The 16,895-nt window shown below is 34.6% G+C and overlaps 1 long non-coding RNA gene across 1 annotated transcript in view; it reads right to left on the bottom strand.

Moving 5' to 3' along the window:
• LOC104912163 (uncharacterized) overlaps positions 1-7,971 on the bottom strand; it is a 43,466-nt gene extending 35,495 nt beyond the window's left edge. Inside the window, exons 1-2 of the long non-coding RNA XR_014884981.1 lie at positions 7,916-7,971; positions 6,416-6,510 (exon numbers count right to left, since the gene is read on the bottom strand). This is a non-coding gene — a long non-coding RNA (uncharacterized LOC104912163). The remainder of the gene's footprint in view (positions 1-6,415; positions 6,511-7,915) is intronic.
• Between the last annotated feature and the right edge of the window lie 8,924 nt (positions 7,972-16,895).

Below are 16,895 nucleotides of genomic sequence, written 5' to 3'. Positions count from 1 at the left end.
TGGTATAAAATAGGATTCATTACTATAAAGGGAAGTATAGTTTTTGCTTTGTTTTAACTAACACACCTAAAAAACATGCTGTCACATATGATTCAACTTGTTCACACATACTGAATTGGCAAGGTTTTATTCTCCTCTGCTTATAGCTAACAGAAATTTGTAGCATTAACTTTTATCCACCAGGACTCCAGATCTCTAAAGCAAATTTCTGATGTGCTTCCAACAGTAGTTCAAATGTATAGAAAGTTAAAGATATTACCAGTGTAATAAGTAACACAGAGTCAGTTGTCAGATCAGTTTGTAGTAGGTGACAGTAACTTTTACCATATTGCAAGAAATATTACCAGCTTCCAGTAACTCAGAACAGTGCTTGCACAATTGTCACTCAACTATATTTTAATATAGTTGTAATATATATATTCACATCAGGTGGTCGAATACCATAAAATCAGTTTCTGCTTATTGCACAGATATTTTATGATTCATTCAACAGCATAAAAAGGAATCAGATTACTAAGTCCTTGTTTGATGTTGTAAAGGTTTACTTTTTCTTTTACGTCACATGGTGTTCTTCACTTATCTTACTAGTTTCTTACAGAAGCACTGAGAAAGTGCTTCCATTCATCTATGCCACACTAAGCTACAATTATAGACCTCCAAAAAATATAAATCTTCTCTTTGTATCTCAATAATGAACAGACAAATGAAAAATGGATACTGTGTTTTAACAAGATTTAATGGTACAGTTTTTATTTCTAAGCAGCTTAATACAGTACTGATTTTTTTTTCCTGCCACCTGCACCTATTAATTCCACATAATGAAACTAAAGATTCTACTTGCCATTGAAAATAAAACTAATAAAACCATTAATGTGACCAAATGATGTGATCACCTTTGGTACCACCACTACAGTTATAGAAGGGTTGCTGGTACTCAGCTAAGTCTGAGCCAGGTGTGTTCCTCATGCAAAAGGAATACTACTGACTGAAATCACTGCAGTGGAGAGGAGCTGACATCAGCTGGCAAGTTGCAACCTGTTAACTTGCAGATAATGTCTTTTTTTTTTTTTTTACTGATGCCAACCCCTTTTAAACTTCAGGTTAAGTGTCAAAGCAACCAGAAATAACTGTCTCCTCTACTCAAGACATCGTCAGTTAAATGTCCCTTTTCAATGGCATCATAAGCCCATGTTGGATAGCCAAATAATTCAACAGAAGTCAAGGTCAAAAACAGGCAGGAGAGAGAAGAAGCAATCAAGTAGGGAAGGTATTGACATATTACAAGTTACCTGGACCTGAGTGATCCAAACAGCCAAAATGAAGACAATTGGAACATTTACAAATTATTTCAAAGAAATTCTGAAATATGTTAGAAAGTGACAGAAGACAAAGATCAAAATGAAGATAGAATAACATTTTGGATTGCCAGTAAGGCTGTAATAGAGTATAACCTTTCCATAGAAGGCATACAGGTGCACTCATTTCAGAAGCAAAATACTAATCAACTGGACAATTATTTAATGTAGATTAATAGTTAAAAAGTCCTAAATTTTAATATGTACATGAAATTACTGATATTCACTTGTTCTCAAAAAAAAAAAAAAAAAGTCCCCTAATATCTTCTCTAAATATACCCAGAACATGATAAACTTTACTGCCAAACTATTTATTAATGGAAGAATTAAACTCACAGTAACAGTGCATAAAGAACACAGGCAGTGAAACCAGTGCCTGAACTAGAGGCCTTTACCATTATGTTTTTCTAACCTTTTTCTGTTTATATTCATTGTTTTCTTCTTATCTACAAGAATTGCCTTGGTGACAGACTAGAGCAACATTTCTCTGTTCTGTACAGTCCACACCCAACTTCCTTCTCTTCTGGCTGCCCACACTGCTTGTTCTATGTGCTCAGCAAACTTTTCTTAATTCACACTATCTGTCCATCTAAATGTCAGGTCTATGCATTCACCTTACAGACCTCTTACAGATTTACCTAAAAAGCCAATTCTGTAGCTCCAGGTTTCTGCGCATCCTGTGACATTTAAATCATCTGAGAGCACGTAAGTGAAGTCTTCTGAATGTGGCAACTACTGCATGAAACAGACCTCAATTTTATTTTAGAAATTTCCAGCAGGATTCTAAAGCTTGAATTCTCACCTATACCAATATGCCCGTCACTGCTCTCACAAAGACCAAATACTGATACTTCTGCCCAGTTAGTGAACTTCAGTAATTTCATCTTGGAATTTGCCAAAATCTACAATTTCAGCCAAATAGGTTTGCTGATAATCCTGCAAGCTGTGGTAGAGAGAAAGCCTGTTAATGAAGAGCACAGTATTTGAGCTACCAAAATCCTCATATAATTCAGACTCTCATGCCCCATCTGGGGCTGTTGCACGGCAGTGCCTCAGTAAAAATTCACTTTCATATCTCTATAAAAAAAATGTTGTTCACCAGCATTAAACATACGGAATTGCATCAGAGGTGCTGCACCTGCTATCCCTACCACAATGGTCAGCACTCCCAACCTGCCTACTCCACTGCCCAGTCTGAGTGAATGATTTTCTAAGCAGATGGTTAACACTTTAAACAGATAAATTATAGCCAGCAAAAAGCATGGAGATTGGGATCACTGCCATAGCAAAAAAATTGAATAATCAAGAAACAATATTATATATGAATTAACATTCTATTAAAAAAAAAAAAACTGAAATTTTTAGAGCCCAATATGCTTTGTAAGGAAAGCAAACTTCAGGTTTCCTTTCTTATGCCTGAAGCTTTGCAATCATTATGTTTCTGAACTGTATTTTTTCTCATTAGTCTTCTGGTTCCAGATATAATCTTCTATCTGGCAGCAAAGACAGCAAAACATTTGTTTCCTCTCAGTACAGCTGCAACCATTTGGATTTAAAAAAATTTAGTATTGAAGATCCAACAGTTCTCTATCACATTGATTTTTCCAACATTTTACATGGATGTTGGGTTTTTTTTCTCCTCTACTTTTGAGGGGGAAAATTAGGAGCAAAAATATATTTCCTGTGTCTCCTTTTCCAGTTCTCATCCCTCCAAACTGATAGATGACATTTGATTAAACTCCAGACTAACATATTATGAAGCTTTTCTAATGTATGCTCCTATAAAAATATGTCTTTTCTCTTTTTTATTCTTCAACATGCAAATAAAGTGCATAAACAACCCTTCCTTCTACACACCAAATGAAGGACATACATGCTGCAGAAAATATTAATCACCTGAATCGCTCATCAAAATAGAAAGCATTTTCATGTGAAAGTATACTGTAGTATTCGAAGGCACAGCAAGAACAAATGTTCTTGATAGCAGATAAAAGCTAAAATGCTGCCTATGCCAAAAATGTGGACAATTAGAAGGTGAAAGAGTTTTAATTTAGACTCAAGTTTATTCTTCTATACAGAGAATCAAAGCCAGAATAATGCACATGTTAGTATGGAAACATGGCATTGTACATACATAATCATATTCCAAGCACTGGCAGAAAATGTAAGTTAAAGAAACAAACATACCTGTTTACTAATGTTTCATGCAGTTTTCCTTTCACATCATCATCCTACTTGGAAAAAACTTCAAATCTTGAAGGCCTCTCCTCACCTTAAACAACACAGTATTCTGATAGAACCTCAACATGCTGAATAGAGGACCGCATTCTGCCTCTGAGTAAAAACCTACGGTGTGCTGTTCCTTCAATTTACAGTTCAATGTCCGTTTTGCCTTTGTTTTTTTTCTAAATCACATTGTAGGCAAGAGATACAAAATTTAGGTATCACAGCTGCTTTTGTATAGGATAGAATTCCTATTCTGTAATTTCATTACATCATTAGTATATTCCAGGACATGACATTATTACTAACACATTATGTCCTATAAAGTGATGAGCAAAATCAAGCTTTACAACAAGCTCTGCAACCTTTAGAACCTTATTAAAATGACATTATTTACTTGCCTGTTCATCACCCTCTGTGAAGTCTTATTGCTTCATTAAAATTAAGTTATTCTACTGTTTGACAACTTCATACAGTTAAGAATACAGTTATGACCTTTTCCCTGGTCTCTTTTCTTCAATTATTGTTTTTTGATAGTTCTGTCATGATGCATTTCTCAAAATTATTGTATAATTTGCACAATTCAAATCACTCTGCTTTTTGACCTTGCTCCGTGCCCCACAATAGGAACACACTCCAATTCTCTATAATCATATTCTGTTTATATTCTGAAATGACAGAAGTCAAATGTATGCAAATGGCAATAAAATCCGCAGTCTTCAAAGCAACTGCTCAACCTCCTAATTACTTTCACTTCTTCACTTGCATCCCTCCCTGCCCCCCAGCACCACACATGTTCCTGTGACCCTGTCCCCCAGCACACTATCAGGCACCTAATGAGGTGGCAGTGTCAGTGCTTATCCAGTTCTCCTCCCCCAACTTGCTGTCAACAAGATTGTTGGTGTTAGCAAACTTACTAGTTTTTCCAGCCCCTCAGAATTGAATCTAATCCATCATGTGTGAAATTTCTACAGAAAACCCACATGGCTGAGGTAATAATCTCTCACATCCTCATTTTCAGTTAGGTTTACCTAGGGTAGAAATCTCTTAATGCAATCAATACTGACAAGTTCTTTGCAGTCTAAGCTGAGGCTCTTATCTTGAGTAAAAATCTCTTGTTTAGTAAGCAAATAAGTCCTTACAGTTAGATTCTGTATTCTCAGTATTGAGTTAATAGAAGCAGATTAAAAGGAGCAGTTTCTACCTTCTGTGCATACCATAATGCATTAAGTGTATTGAAACAAAATATATTTTTGTACTGAAAATGCAGCAACTTCAAATGTCATGCTGCAATCTTTAGATGATGATAATCATTCTTCTTCAAAATTAATAAAGTTTTTCTAAAAACAGACCTGAATTGTTAATTCCATTCTACTTCATTGTAGTTTTGCACAGAATTCCAGTTTTACTTTTTGAAATACCAAACCAACATGTCAGCCATGAGTGAGCTAACCAAAGAGGGTAAGAGATGGAGAGGGATGAAAATTTGACTGCTGCCTAGACTATTAGAGTTTAACATTCAGTTGAATATACAGCATTACTTGAGTAAAAAGCAGTATCACTAAAATATGATCATGCTATAGCTGTATTTTGTGATGTTAATGAAAACAACCACATCAAAGGAAAGCTTTCTGTTTCCAAGAGATAAATGTTTCAAGCTTTGTTTTCAATACAGGATTCTACACAGCAGACAGGACTGAGTATGTCATGCAAAGACAAGTTGTTTGGTTGTGGGGTTGTTTTTTTAAATATATATATAGTATAACCAGCAAAGGAGTAATTATCATCTACATAATCAACAGAAATCAAGGTGATTAATACGTTTTATACTTACTAAAACTAGTCCAATATGCTCTACTTGAACAAATTACTTTCCTTAAGGGTTTCTCCAGTACAAATGAGTATCAGAATATGAAATGCATCCATATCACCAGAGAGCACATTCTTCCTCTGGTATTATTGCAAAACTCTATTTGAGAAACCTCCACACTGTTCCAAGAAGGACAAACCTTACCAAACATGTAAAGTTGTTAAAAAAAAGAAAAAAAGCATTTTTTTTTGTATTAAAATATCCTTAAGCATCTATGGCCAGATCACCTCCATAGAGTTCTACAGGACCCATTAAGAAGCCTTCTTCCAATAAAAAAGGAATTAACCTCACAAAAGCTAAATATACTAACAAAAATAGCTACTAAGCATGGAGACTTGATTCACTGGAATGGTTTCAGAAATGTGAATTATCTGTGCACAAATACCCCTCAGAGCTAGATTAAACAGTGCTTAAGGAAGATCACTTGTCAATATTACTTGTTTTTCAATCAAAACAAGCATATCCAGCACAAGCAATGCTTTTACTTAAACTGATATAACAACAGGTTCAGCATTTTAAAACAACTGGCTATCATCTAGTGTTAAATATCCAAATTGTTGACACAGATTTGTACTGGCATAACTTAACTGCATTTTCTACAGATGCTTTTAACCATGGAAGGAGCTGTCTAGGGCACCACAGATATCAGCATGTTGTGTTTACTATTGTGTCCATGTTTCCATCTTGATGACAAGGAGCATGCCTCCTTCATCATTCCCACTACAGAATACACAACGGTTCACATCTTGATATGATCTCAGTGTTATTAACCTGGATTCCATTTGGATGAAATGAAGCCAGAATGTGAGTTCAAGGAACATACATGATGTATACTAAACCACTAGAAGTGTTTTTTTGGTTTGTTTTTAGAATCTACAGAACAAGACTATTTTCAAGCAAACATTCTCTTCCCACCCTGTAAATAAAGGGATATCATTTGTACTATATTAACTCACTCTATACTCACCACTATTGTTGCTGATGGTCACATAGCCAAACTTTGATTGTCTTATGGAACATCTCCAGGATTTAATTTACTTTATGGAAATCTTGGCACAATTTCTTAAAAAAAAAAATAATAAAAAAAAATTAAGCCTGCTTCAGCCATCTGGATGGACTGCAGCAGTACATCAACAATTGGTGCTAATGTATTTAAGGAGAACTAAATTGTTTGCAATGAATCTGCTTCATTCACTAATCTTGTGCTGCTAAGAAAAGGTTTTATTATATTACTCCTACTTACTGCACAAAACTCACAATTGCATGGAGGATTATCTAAAGAAGTGAAACTGTTTTGCACCTTTGTGCTAAAGTATGCTTCTGCTACGACTTAAGTGCCCCACACTGGGAGGGAAAGCTTCATTCTTTGAATTACAAACACAACTTCAGTATTTCTTCAGTAAGTAGTCACCTTCTTTCATTGATGTTTTCTGGAAATCGTTACATATCTTTCTTCCCCTAAAATAGGTCAAAATGCTTATTTACCGTAATAACCAAAAAGATTCAAATTCGGTTAAAATGTCAGCATTGAAATTAATCCTCTTCCTCATCTGAGACCGTGGAGCTTTCCATGAGCCCCAAGTGGCTTCCTTGTCAGACTGAAGTATAAATCCCAGTAACTTGCAGTCATAAACTGACACTTTTCCAAAATACCCCACCCCAGCTGTTAAGCAACTCTTGTATTGCCACAAGAACAAATACAGTCTTAAAAAAAGGCCCTTCGAAATACTTCCAGTTTGGTGGCATTTTTATTACTTATAAGAAACTTCAGTTACAGTGACCTTGATATTCTTCTGGGTTTTTATTTTGTGTTGTCACTCCCATAGGAAAACATAGCCTCTCTTTGCTTGGGGAAAAAAAATAAAATCAGTTCTTTTCGAGCAGTAATATAGGATTATTCATGCTTTTCCATTCTGTGCATGTTGTATGAGTTTCATCAAATTAACTTTTCATCACAAGGATTTTTATTATGTTTATAGTTTCTGAAACAATTCAACTTCTGACTGATATTTGCTGCTGAAGTGTTGATATTTCAGTTGAATACATCCATCAGCTCTAAAGTTTCTAACATATCAAAATTTGACTTTAAGATTCATATTTTAATACTTACTGGTTTTGTGTAGTATTTCTTAATTTGAAATCAGATGTAATAGTTCAGATCATGTGTTCAGTGTGAGCTTTTGAGAAGTGGAAAAAGACTATAACACTTTTTTTTCAATAGGAATATAACTCACTACTTTATTAGTTATCTTGTGTGATATTACTCCAATCATTAGCAAAAAAGATATTTCAGTAGACAATAGTTAACATATGACTGTTTCACTGTTTATTGAGATAAAGATAATTTGATCAGTATTTTTCTGGCACCAGAAGTGGTAAAATAGACTTTTTCAGGCTCTCTCAGTGCAATAAACTACAATTATCATTCTTATCTTCATAAAGCTCAAATGTTCTTCTTTCTCCTTACCTGACAAAATGACTCCCTCTCTTCCAGTATTTGGCACTTGTCCTTGCTGACCTATCTGTAGGAGAGAAAATTGCAGTGTATTACTATATTTGCAGGTTCAATGATGAACAGTGTACCAATGTTGCATTCTGTACCTATGGTGTACTTAGACTGTAGAAATTGACCCCTTTTCCAAACCACACTGGACAACTCAAAAAAGCATATCCTACTTGAAAAAATTCTTCACTCTACAGCTGTCACAGGTCTATCTTGCCTCACGTCATCAGTGCTGGCAGTGCCATTGCTCTTACAGTCCCTGAAAAAAGTTCTCTAGCAGTACACGTCACTTAAACGGTAATTTAAAAGCCCCATCATGTTCGCAAAAGCAAATGCTGAAAGTTTTCATTTGTCCCCTGTTCTCAGAAGAAGAAAAAAAAAAGATTTTTCATCAGAGCGTGCACTAGTAACCATTTCTCTGTAATTTTGAATTCTCAGTAAATAGCAATCACTGGAAAACACCTAACAAATGAAAGAAACTCAGATTCTATGAAGAGAAGCAGCAATATGTTAGTAGAACTAATGTTACAAAACTCCTGATGGTAAATTTCTGAGAAAAAATGGCTGCCTTCCAATTGCAAACATAGTCTCTGATACAAATGCCCACGTATCCCTGCAGCTTTATTACTCTTTTTTCTTGTTATTGTTGTTTTTTTTTTTAAAGGTTTCTTCAAACATTCAGTTCAAAATGAGACATTTTCCTACAACGTGGAAAGTTACCTGTCAGAGAATAATTTACAATTTTATAACTGTTTAAATGCAAATATAAGCTAATGGCTTCAATTTTATGAAGCTTTTGAAAGCAATATCTAATCTCAGCCAACATGGCATTTTCTGTCTTGCATTTTTATTTCATCTTCATCTATATGCATCATCGATTAGTTTTCTTTTTTTCCCCAAGGTGGTTTCATACCTTGCTTCTACCTGTTGTTCTTTTTGTTTCTTTGTTTTTTATTATTTTTTTTTTTAAACAAGAAATTCACAAGAAATGAGGAGGCTTCAGGAATGTTTTAAGCTTTGTCTTTCTGACTGAGAGTCTTTTTTCAATCATCTTTTTTAAACAGAAACAAGAGATGTGAGTTAAATACTCCCATTAAAATGTAAGTTCTGTCTTTATGCTACTTAATGCTTCCACACTATTTCAAATATTTTAACTCTTCCAAGATGCTTAATGGAAAGAAACCATTTCCTTTATTTTGTTACTTTTCCCTCAGTAAGTACCTCTGTTGATATGCTGCAGGTTCCCTCTAAGAATAATTTAAACTCAATGAAGCCAATGGTATTTAATAATTGCACATTCATTTCATATTTCTAGCATCAATTGTATTCTAATGTATACTTGTCGAGTGTGTTGAGACATCAGATTGATATTCCAAGTATGTTTTCTCTTATTCTAGTTAGAAAGCTACAGAGATCTGGGAAGAGCAACCTAAAGAAAATGACTGAGCTAATTGGGATTGTTTCACAAGAAAGAGAAGTCAAGAAAAGTATATAACTGTCTAAATACACAACAGGCTGCTGCTACAGAAAGGAGATACTTATACATTGCAATTTATAGATAGCAATGGGTTAAACTGCAGCAGAGAATTTTTAAAGGTTAGACAGTGCTCCGCCTTAGTAGCCTTCAATGCTAACCATAATCCGGTCCTCAGACAGAACATGGAGATCTTCAACCTTTATTGGATATAAATAACAGCCATAGCCCTCTAAGAGAGAAAACAAGTATTTTGAGCATTGTTCACTGAAATTTACTTCTGACTGCATACTGCATAGTTCTAAAAATATTAATTAGGAAGTCAGCCACAAATACATAAAGAGTAATTAAACTAAGTGGAATAGCGAAATTTAAGATACCTTGTCATACTAGGATAATCAAAACAGTACCAATGAACTTTCAATTACAGCAAAAATGGTTGTCCAGTGATGGGTGCTTCATTATTAGGAGAAGTACGGTCCTCAGTGAGCATCTTCCAGTTTTTGTAAGGAATGGTTTCATTATGGTGCTTTGCTCATTGCATATACTTTGAAATCACAGTAATTATAATAAACACCAATTGCTATAGTTCTCTTAAACAAATTTGCTTTCCAACTCTGATACATTATTTCCACCTAAAATGCTAAACATGACCAATCAAGGCCAAAAATTCACTACGTAATATACGGTAAGAAAGATACTTAAATATAAAAACAGCTAAAACAGAGTGAAAGCAATGTATTAACCTTACTACAAGTCATTAGAAATCACAGTAGTACATATGAGAAGTCATTTGAAAAGGTTCTATTTTAGAAAAAGTATTTTTTTTTAAATTATGCTCTTTTTCATTTGTTGAAAAGCCTGGAAAGGCAAGTACAATTATGTAGCTTCCTTAAGAACTTCCTTAAGAACTACGCCCAATTCCTTTTTTCCTTTAACTGCATGAGTAATTCTTTGGCAACAAGCCTTCAAAATTAAAAGGATGAACACTGAATTATGTGCAGAACAATTTAACAAAGACTGCTCAAGCAGCACACAGGAATAAGAATCTAAAGTTAGAATTTTATTTGGTCTCAGGATTTTAAGTTGTCAGATAACATTCTATCAGTTGCTGAATCTGTAGGTGCTCTGCTGATAAGTGCTTCATACAATGCCCCTTCGACAGATACTCCCCATGCTCAGATTTCCATTTAACAGTTGAAAGAAAATTAAGCGCTACAGGTTCTTATCGTATCATTTTAAACTCCAGATAGACAGCTTCATAGCAAAAATATGACCGTTTATTATAAGTCCATAGACAAAAAAGCCCAAGTCTGTTCCATTTTCTACTTATGTCCTCATTCTATCACTGAAAAAACAATCCACTTCAGGGTTTATACTGTAGAAATAGCGATAATTAAACAGTGGGAAAGAGAAAAATTAAATAACTCAGCTTCAATAACAAAAGCAAACAACAACAAAACGTAAGAATACTGATACATAAGGTTAGGTAGCACAAGCTTTCCACAAGGTATCACAAGGCTCCTCGAAACATCAAAATACACCACCATCTAAATTATATTGTGCGCATTAACAAAATAGAAGTCACCTTGTAACAGATGATAACAAGATGATCTGTGGCAGTGTTTTGAGCAGCTGCTCATTCACAAAACACAACGATTGTGCTTCTACATCCCTACAGAAAAGCCATAACAATGCCAACAAGATATAACTGGAATGGAAGTACTTAATGAGAATGTCACTCTAAGCTACGTTAAGTAAAAATGGACTTTTAACAAAGGATAGAAGTAGCCTAGTAGCATAAAAGGTAACCCAGTTGTCCATCCCTAACATCATTAGGAAGAGGTAGAAATTATTCAATACAGAAATAATAATTGATCGTTTGAAGGTCTTTAAAAGAAAATAAGCAGAAAATTGGAGTTTTATATATTTAGTAGTAAGACACTTAAACGCTTAAAGCTTAAATGACCAATTATTTCTGATCTTGAAAAAGCAGAGCTCTTTTATTCATACTATCAGAAATCATTATAATAATGTTATAATGAGCCACCTGCAAACTTTCTGAAACTTTTCCATTCCTAGACATACTTATGAGTCCATTAATGCCAAGAAACCTGAAAGCTAGAGATTTCAGGGAGATTATAACAGAATCAGAGAGCTTCCCACCTGTATAAAACTGCCTGTGAAGTCACACCATCACTAGGAGTGACAGGAGATCATTACGAAGTCAGAATGTTTCATTGATGAACATGGAACACTTCGGTGCTCTCATTTGCTTGTATCATCTGTAATGCTAATTGGCTCCTGTCTTGGTAGATTCAAATGAATCTAAGTAATGAACATCGAGACTGAATTGCATTTCATTCATTTTGTAGGTAAAGCGTTTAAGTCTTCATAACCAGCCCTGGAAATTCTTTTACAGTTTCCAATTTAAAGAAAAAAAAATCTCAAATCTAACACTGATGAATCACACAATTTCACATTACTACCTTTTACCTAAACCAGTATTCACCCCTTTTGTGAGATTCACACAGAACTTTTAAAACTTTACCTCCCTCCTACTCTCCCTCCCTCCCTTATTAGAGAATTATTTGGAATAGATCAAACTATGCCTGGGTCTGCAGAGTTGGATCAGAATAGGTAACACCCACCCTGTAACTACCTGTAATTGTTAGAGACTGAAAAGTTTACAAAAGAAGTAGTCTTCCTGCTGTCACCATAAAAAGAAAAAAAAACAAGCAAAAAATAAATTCACATTATTTCTCAAATGATGACAAAACATTTTCACCATAAATAGGGTTGGAATGGCATTTTGACATTTACGCAAATGCCCAAGATGAAAAACCCTGCATGAAGTGGCAGGTACAATAAGAACACTTGTGTTACAAGTCAAGTACAGGAGCTCAGGTCACAGGGAACATTCATCTGTGCTTATTGAGGTTCTGTGGACTGCTCATAGTGGAGAGAATTTCTACAGGAACGAAGTCTGTGCAGGAGGATGATAATTCTAGATGCAGGAACAGGTGAGGAGAAAAACTAACTACTCCGTGCTTGCAGGATTTTACAGGTGGCATTTTAGGCACCTGAGTCATTCCGACAAAAAAGGATAAGGCACAGAATTAAGTCCATAGGGCCAGCCATCAGAAAACTACATTTTCCACCAGAGATACAGACAATTTGATGATTATGTATCTCTTTCACCACAGTGGTAGACCTGGCTTCTAGAAATGTGAAATTCAAGTATAAATGAACTCATCTATTAACCATACAGTAGCTAACCTAGCCAGCTCTAAATTGTTGCACTTTGCATTTTCAAGAGGTTTGTACTGTGCAGAATAACAGCTCCCAACTTCTCAAACAGCCAATGAAGTCTGAAAATATAAAAGGAATTTTTAAGAACTTGCAATTTTGTATTAAAAAGCAGATCAAATAGCATCAAATTCAGATAGTGTCTTTAAGTGAGATGAAGCAGTAACTCTTCATTTAGCTGGGGAGAATAAACCCCCCACAACCCCCCAAAAAAAGATTACTCTAAAAGGCTTTACAAATCCTAGCCTTAATTTCCATGTTATATTGTACTTGGTAAGGACAGAATCTGCATAAACTATTTACAAGATTGCTATCGTTCTCAGTACGAGAGAGTGTTTTCAGTTTAATTTAATGCAAATTCAAAATTTTTGAGATCTAAGTATCAAGGACCAATTTCATGATCTGTGTAAAGGACTAGATAATGTTATTATATATTCAACTCAGCATGACCATTTTTACACCATGTTCTGCATTTATTTATTTATTTATTTTGCTTAAGTTGTCTCTTCTCCACCCTTTATAATCTCCTGATTCTATAGGTAAATAATCTACATCTCCTTTAGCAGCCACAGATTGTTATTCACCAGGATTTTAAGTACAAAGAAATTTGTACAAAGAAATCATTCCAAACTGCATGCAAGCACACACTTGGTAGTTGCGCTAGGAAAAAAGCCTTACTCAATAAAAACTACCACAATATAACTGCCTCAATATTTTAAAATCCAGTTGAGAATGCTTCCTGCAGGATATTTGCACAACTAGGAAATCATTATAGGTGTGTTAGCTTTATTGGATGTCCAGAGTCACAAAGTCCAGCTGAATTGCTTTACAGTCCAGCTCATTTTTAGAATTTTACTTGCGCACTTGTTTACAGAGCTTGCAATATGGCTGAACTAAGTATTAAATAGGAAATTTCTTAGACATTATATGAATCAAAGTTACAGATATGACCACACTAAGTCAATTTTCCTACCATTTTCAAAGGTATTTCTCAAGAAAAAGAAATGAATCCTTCATTTGAATATATATTTGAGTAAGGAATTAACATGAAAGAAAATCAAAATTGTGGCAAAGTCCACCATTAAATATGAATCAAAGTTGCTTAAGAGATGAAAGAAAATCCCCAATCAACTTCATCTTTTATTGAGGCTAATTCAAATAGTGAGTTCAGCAAAATCATTTTTAAAAAAATAGTTTCCCATTACACAGAATAGTAGCAATCTTTAAAAAACTATGTTGGCCTTTTAAGGTTTTGAGGATATAGATCGAATTATGTCTCCAGTACAGAAAAAGAAGCAGCTTGAAAAAAAAAAAAAAAAAGCAATTCAAATAAAGGTAAAGGACTTTTTTTCCTCTTCATATCCCTACAAATATCATGTAATTAATTTAAAAGAAGATTAGTTTGTTTTATTTTTGCTGGTTTGAATAAACTAGAGACTTCCTCACTGAAGGCCTCTGATTTTCATTTCTTATAAAGACAACCCTAATTGTCTGTGCACGTTAAATGAAGAAAAAACTTAAATTATATAAAAGCAATTAAGTGGCATATTGTTGACATTCTTTGCAGCCAGCCTTTCAGCCTCTTCCTCATATGATCTCAATTCTTTATTTCCATACTACAAATCATACATCTTGAAACAACTTCTAAAGAGGGAAGACTTATGTTAGATGTCTGGGAGAAGTTTTCCACCAAGAGAGTGGTGATGTGCTGGCACAGGCAACCCAGAGAATTTGTGGATGCCCCAACCTCGGAGGCATTCAAAACCAGGTTGGATGGGGCCCTGGTCAGCCTGATCTGGTGCTTTATCCACTGGTTGGCAACCCTGCCTATGCAGGGGGTTTGGAACTTCATAACCCTTAAGGTCCCTTTCAACCCAAGCCATTCTGTGATTCTGATTCAATATGGCACATTTAATTTGGGATCAGGTAATCAATGGTAACACATTATTTTCCTAATCTTGACTTTTTTTATGGTAAAAGTCACATTCATATCTCAGTGCTCTCACTGCTCAGCACACAGACTGTTTAAGGAGGAACTAATTCCAACACGCTTTGTCAAGGACTGCTTTATTAACAAAATGGAGAGTCATCACATTGTTTGAGTTATGGGACTTGTAACATCAATCATATAAATTCAGCTAAGTGCTACTGCAGATGAATCAGTATTTATTGTTTCCACTTTCAGCCAGCAACACATTATTTAAGAAGAACTTTTAGCTTCAGCCCAGCTTCAACATAGCTGATACTGTGAAAATAATTTCTGGATCACACACAGTTTCAAGGTAGTACCCATACTGAAAATGCATTTTTCTTCCCCTTGCTCACGTTAAGAAGTCACAGAATCATAGGATGGCTTGGTTAGAAAGAACCTTAAAAGATCATCCTGTTCCAACCGCTCTGCCACGGGTTGGTTGACCCCCAGTCGATTGGGGTGCCCAGGGCCCCCATCCAACCTAGCCTTGAATAATTCCAGAGAAGGAGCATCCAAAATCCTCTGGGCACATATAAATTGATTTAAAAAATAAAACAAAAAAAATCCACCCTCTGCTCCATTAAGTACCTTGAAAAAATGACAGCCACAGATACAATTCAGGATTAGGAAGAAATTTGCAAATACTAACTCTTCCAAATATGAATTTAAACATTATTAAACAACAGGCTGATAGTAACATTCAGCATGATCTCCTCACATTAGAAGACTGTAAAAGCCTGTAAAACACAAAGAACTAAAAGTCCCATTATATTGTTATGCCAAATAATTTATTCATTAGCACTCAATGTCTATTAGAATCCCAACAGAAAAATTATTTCACTATATATAGATTGAATATTAATTATTCACCAGATATTGTTTCTAGCCTTAGATAGACACCACACTGAAACAAAAATAGCTAAATAGTAGGTTTTCTGCTTCAAGTTTGCCTGATGCTGCTTTAACTCATAAATAAACTACTTGCAGCTTATTGCTGAGCATTCCTATAACATCAGGCCAAACTCATCAGATACATTCAGTAAATAAAACAGAAAGCTTACAAGAAACATTTAACAACATAGAACTGTACTGTACAATATATAATATAGGAGAACATACACTACATCCATTGATTGAATAGGAACTGATGTTACATACCTTATCATTGTAAGTTTGAAAAAAAAATTTTCCCAGAGGGAAAGCAAAGTCACAAAGAAATTTACTGGAAATGCATATGTTGAGGTCCAACATCATTAAGGATTAGGAAATTAAGATAAAATCAGGACAATAAATATCAAAATGAACCAGATACAAAGACATAGTAAAGGGCCTAAATTCTTAGTTTGGGGTTAGAAACTCTAACTTTGGGGTTAGAAATTACTGTTTCCTACATTGTATGCAGCAGCCTCATTACCAAAAGCTATGAAATGGAAAGATTAAGAAAAAGCAATAATAAAAATCAAAATCACTCTATTTGACTTTCTATCTGTTATATCTATTACTGTAGAACTTCCACAGAATCACAAATTTGTTCTGTACTCCAGAAGTTTTAAATTCATGACTGGCATGCTACAGCTTAGAAGTTCCATAGTAGAATCCCCATTTACTGTATATTAGCCTGTAAAAACTCGAGAAATAAATTTGGAGATTAAAGAACCTACATTAATTTTATATCTGAATAACATTTTGTTCATTAGATACAACTTCTTGGCTCCTTTTATCTCAAGTCTTTAACTGATCATTTTGGCAGCGTCATTGACAGAATATTAATTGTTCCAGGACAATATTATTTTCCATTTCATGAAGTGACTGGCATCGCTTCCTTCATTTCTTTGGATAAGATAATGTATCCAGAAATATGGTTAATCCCAGGGCTAAAGTATTTAGTTCAGAAAAACTTTGATATTGTTAAATCATTTTTTGAATGGTGAAGTCAGCAAAGAGGAAAGTTTTGATTATCATTCATTAGAAAAACAGCCTTGATGCAACATTTTATCTTTTCCATAACATTCACTTGATATTTCAACTTCATTACAGTAACAAAGATACTTATATTCAAGTGGGGTCTTATAAACCTAGCCAAAAAGTTACCTATTTCAGAATGCCACTATACAACAAGGCTTTAAAACTACTCCTGTTTTTGTTCCTCAAGACAGACAAGCAGATAGACAGGCACACAGGCATCTGTT

Source organism: Meleagris gallopavo, chromosome 9 (assembly GCF_905368555.1).
Source record: "Meleagris gallopavo chromosome 9, MGAL_WU_HG_1.1, whole genome shotgun sequence".
In the NCBI taxonomy this organism is placed as follows: Eukaryota; Metazoa; Chordata; class Aves; order Galliformes; family Phasianidae; genus Meleagris; species Meleagris gallopavo.
The sequence above is the reverse complement of the archived record's forward strand: the minus strand, read 5'-3'. Positions and strand labels throughout refer to the sequence as shown.